Source organism: Peromyscus californicus, unplaced genomic scaffold, assembly GCF_007827085.1.
Source record: "Peromyscus californicus insignis strain IS unplaced genomic scaffold, ASM782708v3 Scaffold_8__1_contigs__length_139910024, whole genome shotgun sequence".
In the NCBI taxonomy this organism is placed as follows: domain Eukaryota; kingdom Metazoa; phylum Chordata; class Mammalia; order Rodentia; family Cricetidae; genus Peromyscus; species Peromyscus californicus.
Window position 1 is genome coordinate 48469548 of NW_026294606.1, and position 14363 is coordinate 48483910.

General features: G+C 40.5%; 1 protein-coding gene and 1 pseudogene across 5 annotated transcripts in view; both read right to left on the reverse strand.

The window, feature by feature from the left end:
* Arid4b (AT-rich interaction domain 4B) overlaps positions 1-14363 on the reverse strand; it is a 118195-nt gene that overhangs the window by 89956 nt on the left and 13876 nt on the right. The window lies entirely within an intron of this gene.
* Positions 12042-12134, reverse strand: LOC128104888 (uncharacterized; annotated as a pseudogene).

Below are 14363 nucleotides of genomic sequence, written 5' to 3' on the forward strand. Positions count from 1 at the left end.
TTAGTTCAGTCAAAACTGTCTGTCTCAAAAAACAAGGTGGAAGACAGGTGCCACAGACACCCCAAATCAACCTCTGGCCTTCATACACATATACACCACACACAACCATCAACTATGTACTGATGCCTAGTATCTGCTGCTGAGACCTGGCTAACCCAGTATTGATTGGTCTGTAGCACTAGGATGTTGTATAACTGTTTTCAGCACCGACTTTGCTTGCTTATATTCTCAAAAGCCAAAGTTTTAGTCCCCCTAATAAACCAAGCTGGTTTTCTTTTACTGCATTTAATTCATTTCTTTGTGCGGATGTGTGTGTGCCCTCTCTCATGTGTGCATGGAGGAGGTCTGAGCACAAGTTGTGGGATTTGGTTTTCTTTCCACCATGAAGGTCGTGCAGATTGAATTCAAGGTCATCAAGTTTGACAGTAAGTGCCTTTACCCTCAGAGGCATCATGACAGCACAAACCCAAGGTCTTACTTTTACCTAGAACTGCACTGCTTTTTATCCCTCAGGCAGTGCTGACTATCTATAACTCACAGAAGGTAAATAATATTCTTCTGCTACGGACTTTTAATAAACTAGAAAATGTCTATGTGAATTTAGTCAATGAAATAACTATCTGGATAGATGTGTCAAGTTTTGGAAACTCAAGTAGGTACAACAGACAATTAATGAAAATGGTCCTGGCTGTACTAGAACTCACTCTGTAGACCAGGCTGGTCTCAAACTCACAGAGATCCACCTGCCTCTGCCTCCTGAGTGCTGGGATTAAAGGCAAGAACTATAAATGGAGGGAATTTTAATCTGGAACGACAAAGCTGTTTCTGGGAGTCTCTGAAGCTACAGCCAGATGACTTTCAAAGAATATTTGTGCAGTAAAGTCTGTGTTTTCAACATACCTCCAAAGGTTTTAAAAACTCACATTACACCATGGTTTTTCATAAAAGTTATCTAATGAAAGCTGAAAAAATAGTATTTTGAAGCAGCCAATTTTGGTGATGTGTAACTGTAATCCCAGCATTTGGGAGGCTGGGGCAGGAGGATCCCATGTTCGAAGCTAGCCTGTATGCATAATAAAATCCTGTCTCAAATAAATATATACATTTTTAGAAAGGGAGCTGGACAGATGGTTTAGTAGTGAAGAGCATGTACTGCTCAAACAAACATCCTGAGTTCAGTTCTCAGCACCCATATCAGGTAGCTTACAACCTTTACTTCAACTCCAGGAGATTCAACAACATCTTCTGGCCCCCTGGAACAGAGTACTCACAAACTCACTGTTACACACACATAGACACATTATTAAAAATTTTAAAAACAGTAAGAATCCAGTGGTGGTGGCACATGCCTTTAATCCCAGCAAAGGCTGGCAGAACTTTGAGTTCAAGGCCAGCCAGGTCTACAGAGTAATTTCCAGGACATGCAGAGCTACACAGAAAAACCCTGTCTTGGGAGGAGGGGGGGGACAAGAAAGAAAGGGCAAGGGGGAGAAAGGGAAGAGAGGGGAGAGGAGGGGAGGGGAAGCCCGCACCATGATGAATGGGGCTGAGGGTATATATAGCTCAGTAGCACAGTACTGGCCTAACATATGCAAGGTCCTGGGTCTGATGACTGCACTGCAGGCAAGGAAAAGAGATGTGGGGAGACTCAGATGACTATGTATGACCAGTTATTGTAAGTAAAAATTAAGTCTCTTAATTCTAAAAATATAATTTTCACCTAAACTCAAACTAGAAGATTTTAAAAAACTGTTTAGCTCAAAGTAGTGGTGAACGCCTCTAATCCCAGCACTAGAGAAGCAGAGGCAGGTGGATCTCTGAGTTCAAGGCCAGCCTGGTCCACATATTGAATTCCAGGACAGCCAGGGTTACACAGAGAAACCTTGTCTCAAAAAAAAAAAGAAAGTTTCTAGTTTGGAAAATGATGAATATAATTTGGAAACTTGAACCTAAGTCTCGGAACATCAGCCTGCAAAACATCTCAATAATGGACAGAGGTTACTGGAATGAAACTGACTATCTATAGATACTACAATTTCAACTCTGAGCAATTATAATTCTATCTGCTTTCTAATGGCATGCAGTATGTTCAAAACCCAGTAAAAAAATTTAATTCTAAAATGTGATATACAGACAAGAACTATTTGCTGATGTCTAGTAACCATCTGGTGGACTTGGAAATCTTACAATGGAGTTTTAAATCAGAATCTTAAAAAAGTTCATGGAAGCATAAATTAAAATTTAAATGAAAACAAGATAAAATAAAGTTTAGTTTTTTTTTTTTAGTTATACATAGAATATGGGGGTTTGCTAATATGCCAACCAGTATCATCACTTTAAAAATATAGTGAACATTTTGAAATCTGGTAAATATTTTCCATCAAAAAATTGAAAAGCAAGAGCTCAGGTGATGTCCAGTCTGCAGGAGCAATGGGCCTTCCTGGGTAGAGGGAAAGTTCAATACCTGTTGATAGCAAAAAAGGCAATAGTGGATGTAGGACAGCAGTCCTGGGAGACAGCGAGGTTCTAGTAGAATGAGCCACTTTGGCATCTGACTACTGAGACAGAAGGGAGCTTGGGACCAGCTAAAACTGTTCGTAGAACTGCCTTTTTTGAACTGCCTTTTTTGACACCCAACTCTTCCCGTATTCCACAGAGGTTGGACCCAAAGGGCCAGGCTCTAGTCTAGTGCTATCTCTGGTCCTAATGTCCCATCAGCCTCTGTTTGAGCCTAACAGCAGCTCTGTAGGTCCTGACGCTACAGCACTGAGTACTATTAGCAAATATAACCCAACCTCATGCCATGTCTCCTGGCAATCACGAGTATCCATTCTACTTTGGGCAATGGAACTTGGGGCTATACAGTTACAATGTTATGCCCTGTACAACAATGTGCCTTCTTACCCTTAGGCTTGATCAGGGTGCTGGCAGTGTCAGCCTTTAATCCCAGCACTCAGGAGGCAGAGGCAGGTAGATCTCTGTGAGTTCGAGGCCAGCCTGGTCTATAGAGAGTTCCAGGACAAGCTCCAAAGCTACACAGAGAAATCCTGTCTCGAAAAACAAATAAACAAAAAAAAGACACTAAGGCTTTAGAGCAGTGGTTCTCAACCTTCCTAATGCTGAGACCCTTTAATACAGTTGCTTATGTTGTAGTGACCTCCAACCATAAAAATACTTTCATTGGGTTGGGGATTTAGCTCAGTGGTAGAGTGTAGAGTGCTTGCCTAGCAAGCGCAAGGCCCTGGGTTCAGTCCTCAGCTCTGAAAAAAAAAAAAAAAAAAAAAAAATATATATATATATATATATATATATATATATATATATATATATTCATTGTTAATCCTAACTGTAATTTTGCTACTGTTATGAATTATAATGTAAATATCTGATATGCAGGATATCTATGACTCCTGTGAAAGGGCCATTTGACACCCCCACAGAGGTCAAAACCCACAGGTTGAGAAACACTGCTCTAGAGATAACCCAAAGATTCCTGGTAAGAGTATTTGGGACCACTATGCCACTATCAAACTCCCCTTGACCAATGAGTCAGACAGAAGTAGACAGAAGACAACAAATCTGTTTCACTGGGGGTATCAATGCCAACATCATCAGACAAAATAGGATACAAAAAACAGGCTCTGACATTAACAAGGCACATGTCAACACCCTGATCAAGCCTAAGGGTAAGAAGGCACATATATGATCCACTGGCTACTGATTTGGATGCCTTTGTATGTTGTCAACCAAACTAGGGGCAGCTAAACTGAGTAGAGCCAGCTAATTCTAAATACATTTTCATTATAAATAAGTTAAAACTATAGGGCCAGCAAAATGGCTTAGCAAATAGATAACTGCTACTGTTCCTGACTATGAGCTGAATCTCCAGAACCCACACGATGGGAGACAATCAACCAAAACTGTTCTCCATCTCAAGTGTGTACATGTGGTCCATGTACACACACACATAATATAAAAAAAACAACTTTTATGAAAACTGAAAATATCAGTATGAAGTCACAACATACCCATGTTTCTAACTTTTGTTTTGTTTTGACAGGGTCTCACTCTCTAGTCCAAGCTGGCTACAAACTCCTGGTGATCCTCTTTCCTCAGCCTCCTGAGTGCTGGGATTATAGCAATGAGTTACCACACCTGGCTCTAAATTTTATTTTTGAAACTTATTAGAAGCAATGAGTAATCCAACAGCAGTGAACATCCCTGACAACTGACTGTGATTGCTAAAGCCCATTTCCCAGTTGAAACTTCAAGAGTTCCTTGAAGAAATAGCCAGTTCTCGGGCTAGGGTGGGAAATGCACACGGGATTAACTGAGAAAAAGAGGAAGTTATTCTGGAAGAACAGAGAACTCCATTACAAAGGACTCCATCTGGCCACAAGCCAGACAACAGAATTATCTAAAGCACAACTGTAGTCAGGCAGGGCGGAAGGATGACACCTGCAATCCCAGCACCTCAGCGGCAGAGGCCGGAGGAGTCAAGAATTGAAGATCAGCCTGACTTACACAGTGAGTTAGAGGCCAATCTAGGTTACATGAGATTCTGCTTGAGGGGCAGAGGGGAAGAGCATGCTGAAGAGATGACTCAGTGGTTAACAGCACTGACTACTCTTCCAGAGGGCCTGGGTTCAATTCCCAATACCCATATGGCAGCTCATCTGCAATTCCAGTCCTAGGGGATTTGACATCTTCTTCTGGTCAGTGTGCACTGCATGCACTACACAGACATACATGCATCACATAAAAAATATTAATAAGTAAGAAAGAAATCGGGCTGGAGATGGCTCAGCAGTTAAAAGCATACATTTCTCTTGCAGAGTGACTGAGTTCAGTTCCCAGCACCCATGAGAAGTGACTCACATCCACCTTTAACTGCAGCTCCAAGGGACTCTGATGCCCTCTTCTGTACTCTGCAAGCACCTGCACTTTGTGCACATACCCTCCCATAGACACATGACACATACATAAAATTAAACAATATAAAATTTTTAAATGATTTGAAATTTTTAAAAGAAATTATTTAAATCCTTAAAAAAAAAAGAAAAGAAAGCAAGCAAAATGCAAGAAACAGAGAACTACAGTGGTTTTAAAGCCCATCAACAACGTAAAGATCCATGACACTGCAAGAAACAATTGGTCACAACAGGCAGTCACCAGAGCGTCGACCCCCAAACCTAGCAAAATGAGGAAGGTAAAATTAACATCCTTTTTGCTTCTGAAGATTTTAAAGATACTAAATAAATGCAAGAAGAGGTTTTTTTTTTTTTAAGATTTATTTATTATGTATACAGTGTTCAGTCTGCATGCCAGAAGAGGGCGCCAGATCTCACAGGTTGCTGGGAATTGAACTCTGGACCTCTGGAAGAACAGTCAGTGCTCTTAACCGCTGAGCCATCTCTCCAGCCCAAAAAGTTTTCTTTATACAAGGATTTCAACTAATAGATGTCAGTAAGCTGTAATAAGAAAACCATCTTCTATGTTAGGCAAAACACTCCACCACTGAGCTGTTGTCTCCTACACAATGCCATCTTTTATCATCCTTGGGGATGAGGTCAAAGCAGCATTTGAACCTCTCACATCTGTGAGTGACATCTATTAGAAAGACTGATGGGATCTGGACCAATTCTTGTAAAATCAAAACTGAACTAGCCTAACGATGAGAGCAACAGGAGGAACACTGAGCCTGATATGCTGATGCTCACCAAAGGCTCCAGAACTAATGGCCAGAGTACAGGAAGTACGGGGTTAACCAAAACTACCAAATACAACCCGCTAACAGAACATGCATAGTTCTCCAGGTGAAATGACAGCATTCTTTCCTCACGTGAAGGGAAAGGAGAAAACTTAACAGGCTCACTTGTGTGGACAGCTCTTCCATGTGTGATGTGACAATTTCGGCCTTCTAAATTAAACACACCAATTATAAAAACCATTTTTTGAGACTAGGCAAATGTAAACAACATTTTGGCTACAGCATATTAAGGAATTGAAAAACTTGTTAACACTACTAATTAGTGACATTAACAGCACTGTGGTTATACTTTTTAAATAAAAGTCCAAGTGTGTTAGTAGATTTATACTGAAATAATAAGGGGTAAATTCATATCTAGGATTCCTTTAAAAACTGCCACATAGTGGAGGTGGAGCAGTAGAATGAAATAAATAATTGCCAAAATGTGAATTATGTGAATTCAATCTTTTGTTTTTACAAATTTTTAGTATCTTAGTTTTTTTCAGCTGCGTCACCAGTATGTAGATGCATATCTAAATGCATAATTTTAAAGTCTCTAGAGTATTTACTCTATTTTTCATTTCCAAAAATTTAAAATCCCTATTTCAATACATTCATGATGATTACCTGCTTTATAAACAGATACTGCCAATATACAGCTAAGTCTCTGTCAGGCATAAAGTTGCTCTGATAATGTCCTACTTCATTCCGCTTCAGTGAGATCTGAGATGGTCACTTTTTTTAAGACCCTGCATCTGTTTCATTAACACTTGGTTACAGTTAATACTACAATCAAAACAACTTACACTGTAACTTCAGGGGCAACCAGTCATACATAATGTTTGCCATAAAAGTTGGTCTCAGGCCAGGCGGCGGTGGCGGACACCTTTAATCCCAGCACTCAGGAGGCAGAGCCAGGCAGATCTCTGTGAGTTCAAGGCCAGCCTGGGCTACAGAGTGAGTTCCAGGACAGGCACCAAAACTACACCAAGAAATCCTGTCTCAAAAAAACAAAAAACACAGTGGTCTCAACCTATGTGCACACACTGCTGTCCTGTCTTGAACTTAGGGTGTATCTCAGACTCTGTGTTCACTTCAAGCTCCAACACTGCAAAATGAAAGAAATAACAAAACCCTGCCATCCTGTGGGTCTTTCTAGAGCCTTTTAAGCAGTGGTTCTTAACCTGTGGGTCACAACCCCTTTGAATCACTGTAAAATACAGATATTTACATTATAATTCATAACAGTAGCAAAATTAGTTATGAAGTAGCAACAAAAATTAATTTCATGGTTGGGGTCACTATAACAAGGGTCACAGCATTAGGAAGGATGAGAACCACTGCTAACATATGAACCTAATACAAGTAAATGACCTAAGATTTTTCTATGGGATAAACTTTTTTTGGTTTGTTTTTTGAGACAAGGTTTCTCTATGTAACAGTCCTGGCTGTCTTGGAACTCACTCTGTAGACCAGGCTGGCCTCGAACTCAGAGATCCACCTGCCTGTGCCTCCCCAGTGCTGGGATTAAAGGCATGTCCTGTCCTGTCCCGTCCCCGTCCGTCCCCCCCCCTCTCCCCCCCGCAGGATAAACTTTTTTAAGTTGTCTGAACTTTTTCAAATCTGAAGAAGTTTTGGATTGTAAGAGTCCAAAGTAAGAGTGTTAACATATCCCACACTCTCAGAGACAAGCACTTCTTTCCTATTGGAGCTTTTTTTTGGTTTTTCGAGACAGGGTTTCTCTGTGTAGCTTTGCGCCTTTCCTGGAACTCACTTGGTAGTCCAGGCTGGCCTCGAACTCACAGAGATCCGCCTGGCTCTGCCTCCTGATTTTTGAGGAAATGTAAAGTTTGGCACTGGCTGAAAACTGCAGAAGTTTTCTGGGATGTCGGGAAAATGAACACTAGTTCCTTCGCTGGTCAGGAAATCCAAATGAAGAAGTCCACTCAGAAGTCTGAATCCGTAATTCTTATCCAGTTTCAGCAGCTGCCAACAGTACGGTCTTGCACAAGGTTCTAAAGCAACATTTAGAACCCAAAAGAATCTTCAGGGTCCTGCCAGTTGTCAAATGTAGGACACAACCTTCCCTCAAGCTAAGGATGGAGCTCAGTGGGAGGAATGTGCTGTGACATACATGAGGTCCCAGCTTTAATCCTCAGCAAAGAGGAGAGGAGAGGACTAGACTCTAAAAAGCTTGTGGCACTACTGAGCAACTTGGTACTGACTCAGAAGGAATTTAAACACTTAGTGCCCTCCTTAAAGATTTAAGTGGACTGCTGAAACACTGGCCCTTCGACCACATCACTCTACCCAGCACCCTACAAAAGAAACAACCACCCACCACTTTCAGTTGTCCTTCATTCTACCCAGCAACCAACAGGCAGGCAAGGCAGTGTGGTTGCTCAAATGGCAAGCTGTGGTGCCAGAATGAGTCCAAATTCCTCCTGTTCTCTGGGCCTTGTTCTCCTATCTGTAAATCTACCCTTGTAGTATGGTCATGAAAATCAGCTTTGCTTTGAACACATGAATACTTAGTGACAGTTGACCATCCTTTTTTTTTTTTTTTTTTTTAGTAACCACTACTATCTTTTACATTATACCTTATCAGAGATATAAAGGATTAGAATAATTTTTAAGAAATTACTCTGATAAATACCCCTCGTTCCACTAAATCCTTTCAAAAATATCTTTAAAGGCAAACAAGTTTCTATGACACTTCTTTGAAATACTATATTTAGATGTTTCCTTTACAGCATCTCATCCTATTTGTACAGACAAGATTTTGTTTCAATTTAAACACCACAATTAAGACAATGTGCGAGACTTTCCTCGCTGCCACAGAGACAATTAAAAGGAGGAAAATGTCTTTTGCTGCACAGTTTCAAAGGTTTCATCGCACAGTCTCTGGTGCTTGTGGAGGTCAGAAGAGGGTGCCAGATTCCCTGGAATTGGTTCATGGTTATTGTGAGCCACTTCATGAATACTAGGAACCTGGGTCCTCGGTAAGAGCAGCAGGTGTTTTTACTGCTGAACCCGCCTCTCTGGCCCCAATAAAGATGTATTTTTAACAAGACAAATTTTTTTAATTATTTGAAGTTTTACCTATATTTTACAATGAAACCAACAAAATAACTAAAACATATAAAAAACAAGATGGAGGGAATGAGCATTGGCACTGGTGGTATTGGCTTTCCAAAATGAAAACAAAATTATTCTCTGTACATCATCAATAAATACAGTTTTCCAGGCATAGTAATACACATCTGTAGTCCCAATAGTTGGTACACAAAGGCAAAAGGAAGGATTACTACAAATCTGAGACCAACTGCTCTACATTCCAGGTGCCAGGCCAGCCAGGACTACATAACAAGATCCTGTGTGTCCCCCCACATACACACTTATCCCACCACCCCCAAAAGAAAAAAACTGAAGAGACGGCTCAGCAGCCAAAACTCACTCCACTTGCAAGGTATCCACCCACTGGCCTTCTGGCCTCCACGAGCACTAGATATGCATGTGGGGCACAGACATATGCAGGCAGGCAAAAACCCTCATACACATAACAAATAATAAATATTAAAGGCCAAAAACTTTTAAAATATTTTTTCTATGTATTTGTATTTGGGCAGGCACAGGCTTGCCACAGCACTATGGAAGTTTCAGGAAAGGGTTCTCTTCCACCTGATGGGTCACCAGAGATGGAAAGCAGATCACAAACAAAAACATATCTCTTCCTTCTACCTGGAACAACTACAAGATTACCTAGCCAATGCTGATATAGAAATGTACTGAATGTACTCTAGAACAGTGTACTGCAACTGTTAAACTGAAGACAGGAACAACACAGAAGATCTATGCCTGTTCCTAAGATCCCTATCAGAAGGGTCAGCAGTCATTCCTTCACTGTGAATCTTGTCTCCCATTACCCTCATTTGGTAAACTGAAAGACCAAATCAAAAAGATGAGTCCAAGTAAAAGGCTAGGTGCAGTGGCTCAAGCTTGTAAACCCAGTATGTGAAAGGGGTGGCAGGAAGATGAACCAAGCTTATCCTCAACTATACACAGTGAGTTTAAGGCCAGCCTGAGGTTCATTAAGACCCTATCTCATGGTGGTTCATACAGAAACCCCCAACTAGTCGAAGTGTCAGTGGAGCGCTCAACCACAAAAATCAACTCTGTATCACATTCCCTCCCCAAGGAGGGAGGACTGGAAGGAGACAAGGAAGGACTGCAGCAAAACAGAACCTTCTGGAGATGACAGAACAGAGCACAGAACAACTGTGCTCATAGGCTCACAGCTGTGTGGCTGCTTGCACAAGAGCAAGCCAGTCAGCATTCCAGCATGAAGCGGGCAGAGGCTCATAAGCCCCTACCCCTAGGTGAGGAGCTATGGCTTCTGGGGAAGGGAAGGTCATTTCTCTTTAAGGTTGTGGCTCCTGGTAGGTCAACCATATTCTGGTGGATGGCCCCACACCCAATATCTAGACAGCACAAACGAGTTCATGGGTTATTTTAAAAAGGAATGAAGCTGAGGGAAATGAGGTAACAAGGATCTAAAAGGAGTTAGGGTGAGGAGTGGGGGTGGTGAATACTGTATGAATATCTCAAAGAATAAAAACCCCAACTTTAGAGGAATCAAATGAAAGGAAAAATAAATCAGCTAGAGAGGCTTACTCTTTAGGATGTACCTAGATCCCAAACACCTTGTTCTGCTTCCTACAATCAAGCTTAATGAGCTCCAGGTACCCAGCTTAGACTTCACCAAGCCATGGGCTAACTTGCAAACTACCTAGTCCCCTAAGCATCTAAAAGGCAGTTAAGACCAACCACAAAGAATCTGTTTATTTGAGGTGTAGTCTAGACATAGTTGGTCTGCACCAGCACACAATTTCCACCTTCATCAAATTCCAATGTAGTAAAGAGTAGATAGTAATCCCATTTTACAAAGAAGGCTAAAGGGCTGAATCATTTTACTAAGCTAAGGAGGCAGAGGAGAGTAGAATAATACCTCCAAACAAACTGTCTGCACCTTAATCCACAGAGTATGTGAAAATGCTGTATTACCTATCAAGGGAAAATCTAAAATTGTAGAATGAACTAAGGTTGCTCATCAGCTGAATGTGGAATGCAAGAATACAGCCCAAAACAAAATCATAAACTTACTTAAAACATTGAGATAATTTTGTAATTTTTGTGGTTTGTAACCTGACTGCATGGTTCACAAGTGTGACTTTTGTAGATGACAACATTGTGTCACAACAGCAAAAGACTTGACACAATACTATCATGTGGGTCCTTATTCTTGAGAGGAGGAAGCTGGATAAACAAAGAGGTGGTGTCAGCGATGGAAATATCAATAGAAAAGGAATTGTTTTGAGGAGCTGAAGAGATGGTTGAGGAGTTAAGAGCACTAGCTGCTCTAGAGGACCTAGTTCAATTCCCAGCATCCACATGGCAGCCCACAACCTTCTGTAACTCCAGTTTGGGGGGGGGGGTGTTTCTGATGCCCTCTTTTGTACTACATGCATGTAGTACACATATACATTCAGGCAAAAACCCATACCCACAATAAAATAAAATTTTAATTTTAAAAAACTGGGATGGAGGGCAAAGATACTGTAATTGTGTTTAGCCTCCAAAGCTGCAAAAGGCAAGGGACATAAGTTGTCCCTGGAAGACAAAGGAGTTCAGTAGGAGTCATGTACGACTTCTGACCTCCAGAAATCTGAGCTAATGGAGTCTGCTGTTTTAACAGCAACTAAATTTGTAACAAGTTGTTTTAACAGGAAATGAATACATAGCCCAGTTCTACCACCACCATGCAAAAAGAAAATTTGCTAAATGGTTTTGTATAGAATATAAGTACCAGGCCAGGTATGGTGGCACGTGCCTTTAATCTCAACATCAGGCAGCAGAAGCAGCAAATCTCTGTGAATTTGAGGCCAGTCTGGGTACAAAGTTAGTTCCAAAACAAGACTGTCACACAGAGAAACCCTGTCTTAAAAAAAACACACACACAAAGGGAAAGAAAAAAAAAATATATGTACCTAAATTTTAGCAATGACACTTTTAACAATCTGTCTCATTTATGCCTCAAAATTTAGCTAATATAGTTTTATATAAATTCTTCACTCCTAAAAAAATTAAACAGTAATTAATCCTAAATTTAAACTTCTTATTTTGGGTCAGTGAGAAAGCTCAATGGATAAGGGACTTGCTATGCAAAGTTGTCCTCTAGCTTCCACATGAGCCACAAGGTGAGCTTTCGTGTGTGTGTGTGTGTGTGTGTGTGTGTGTGTGTGTGTGTGTGTGTGTGTGTCACACACAATATTCAAACTGATAACAGATACTACACGTGATCTTAGCCAAAAGGCTGAGACTCCATACACAGTATTAAGTAAATATTTTTTAACTTCTTATTCTTGGGCCGGGGGTGTCTTTTAATTGGTAGAGTGCCTGTCTAATATGTAAGAAGTCCTGGGTTTGATTCCTAGCACCACATAAACCGGTATGGTGTTCATGCTTGTAATCCCAGCACTTAGAAGGCAGAGGGAAGAGTATCAGAATTTTAGTAGTGGTAGAGCAGGATACCACTTAATACCACTATTCCGGAAGCAGAGGCAAATGGACTTCTGTGAGGCCAGTCAGTTGTAGGCCAGCCAGAGCTACATAGTTAAGACTGTCTCAAGAAAACCAAAACAATCTCTTGTCCAAAGCTCTTTCAGTTAGATTCCAATCTAGGATACTTAAGTTTCTCTCTCTAAAAATAAAAAAATAAAGACCACTTCATACTCTTTTAAATTACAATTTATTTGTCCACCAACCAAGAAAGTAACATGCCCTTGACTTGGCTTTGTCTTTTTTGAAACAGGATCTGACTTTGTAATCCAGGATTGTTTCAAACTCACTATGTGGCCCAGGCAGGTCTCAAACTCACATTCCTATGCCAATACAACTTGTAGAAGTTGACTGTTTTAATTTACAGGTTCATATTCTAGCACAAAAACTTAATTTATGAAAATTTAATAGAACACTTTCTAAATTTTTTTACTTCCCATGACTTCTTAAATAAAAATGGGATATATTTAAAGCTTGATAAATTCATGATCTACATTTTAAAAAGGAACGTAAACCGTACTAATCAATAATACATGTGTCTTCTAAAGTATCTGTTTTTCCTTAAGTATCTGATTCCAGCTCTCATTTGTACCCATTTCTGCCACTCCCTAGCTTATACATATATAGTCACACACATCTGAGCGCACGTGCATGAACACTTTCATAAGCGTATACCTATACACATACACACACACAAAGTAAATGAATTTTTTAAATTTATTATTAATTTGTGTTTATGTGTTATGAATGTATGCATGCCTATGGAGGCCAGAATAACTTCAAAAGCCCACATAGCTGAAGTTAAAGAAACCAAACTCAGGTCCCCTGAAGACCACGAAGGGACTAACCACTGAGCCATCTCTCCTAACCCTCAAACTCTTCAAAGCCTTGTTTTCCTTTTCCTCTCTTTTAAGAAACCAACTTTGAAGCAGGAAAAGTTTTCACAGAATTAAATCCACTGTAGTTTATTTTTAATGTATTTTCAAATGACTTCTAATTTTTAGGAGAACTGGGTAAATTTATTTAAGAATGTTTAATACCACTATGTAAATAAATTCTAGATTCAAAACTTGTTTCCAATAAAGCTATCAAAAGGTCATTAAACAGCCACAACTTTCTGACTTACTTGTAATAATTAGGCAGCAGGGCTCAGTGTACTAACTGGAGTGAAGCTCTATGATCAATTTAATGTGTGCCTGTGGGCACATCACTCAGCATCTCTGCATTTGCTTCTTCAACCATAAAAAGAGAAAAATACTGCTGACCTGCCTCAGAGGGATGTTCTAAGAAATAACTAATGACTACAGAACTTAAAACATTACAGAATCAGAGTGTTAAGGAATTCCTTTAAACCATATACTCTGGACCTAAAGCATCCATCTGCTGGGGTTACACTGGTCTGTCCCAAAATTAACCTTTCAAGAATACTACATATAGCTGAGCGGTGGTGGCACACGCCTTTAATCCCAGCACTCGGGAGGCAGAGCCAGGTGGTTCTCTGTGAGTTCGAGGCCAGCCTGGGCTACAGAGTGAGTTCCAGGAAAGGTGCAAAGCTACACAGAGAAACCCTGTCTCAAAAAACCAAAAAAACTACATACATCAAAGATCCCAAGAACAACCAGAAGTTTTGTTTGTTTGGTAGGTACTGGAGAGCTAATATAGGACAAGCTCCCTATAACTGAGCTATACCACTGGGTATTCCCTTTTCTTATGAGACAATTGTCTGGCTATACTTGAGATCCTCCTGCCTCAGCTTCTCAAGTGCACCTGAGATCACACTGTGCTCGACCTGGGATTTCTGAAAAGTGGCCACCCAATAAAAGGGCCTCCTCTGTTAATCCTCGTGGCTTACCTTAGGGGCAATCCCTTACAACTGGACTTCATTAGTAACAGCTGCAAAATCACTTCACAAAACTGTTAAGACTCTGTACACATTATAGATCCTCAAAGACTATTCACTCCTAGTAGCATTAGACATTCAAATCAACTAACAATA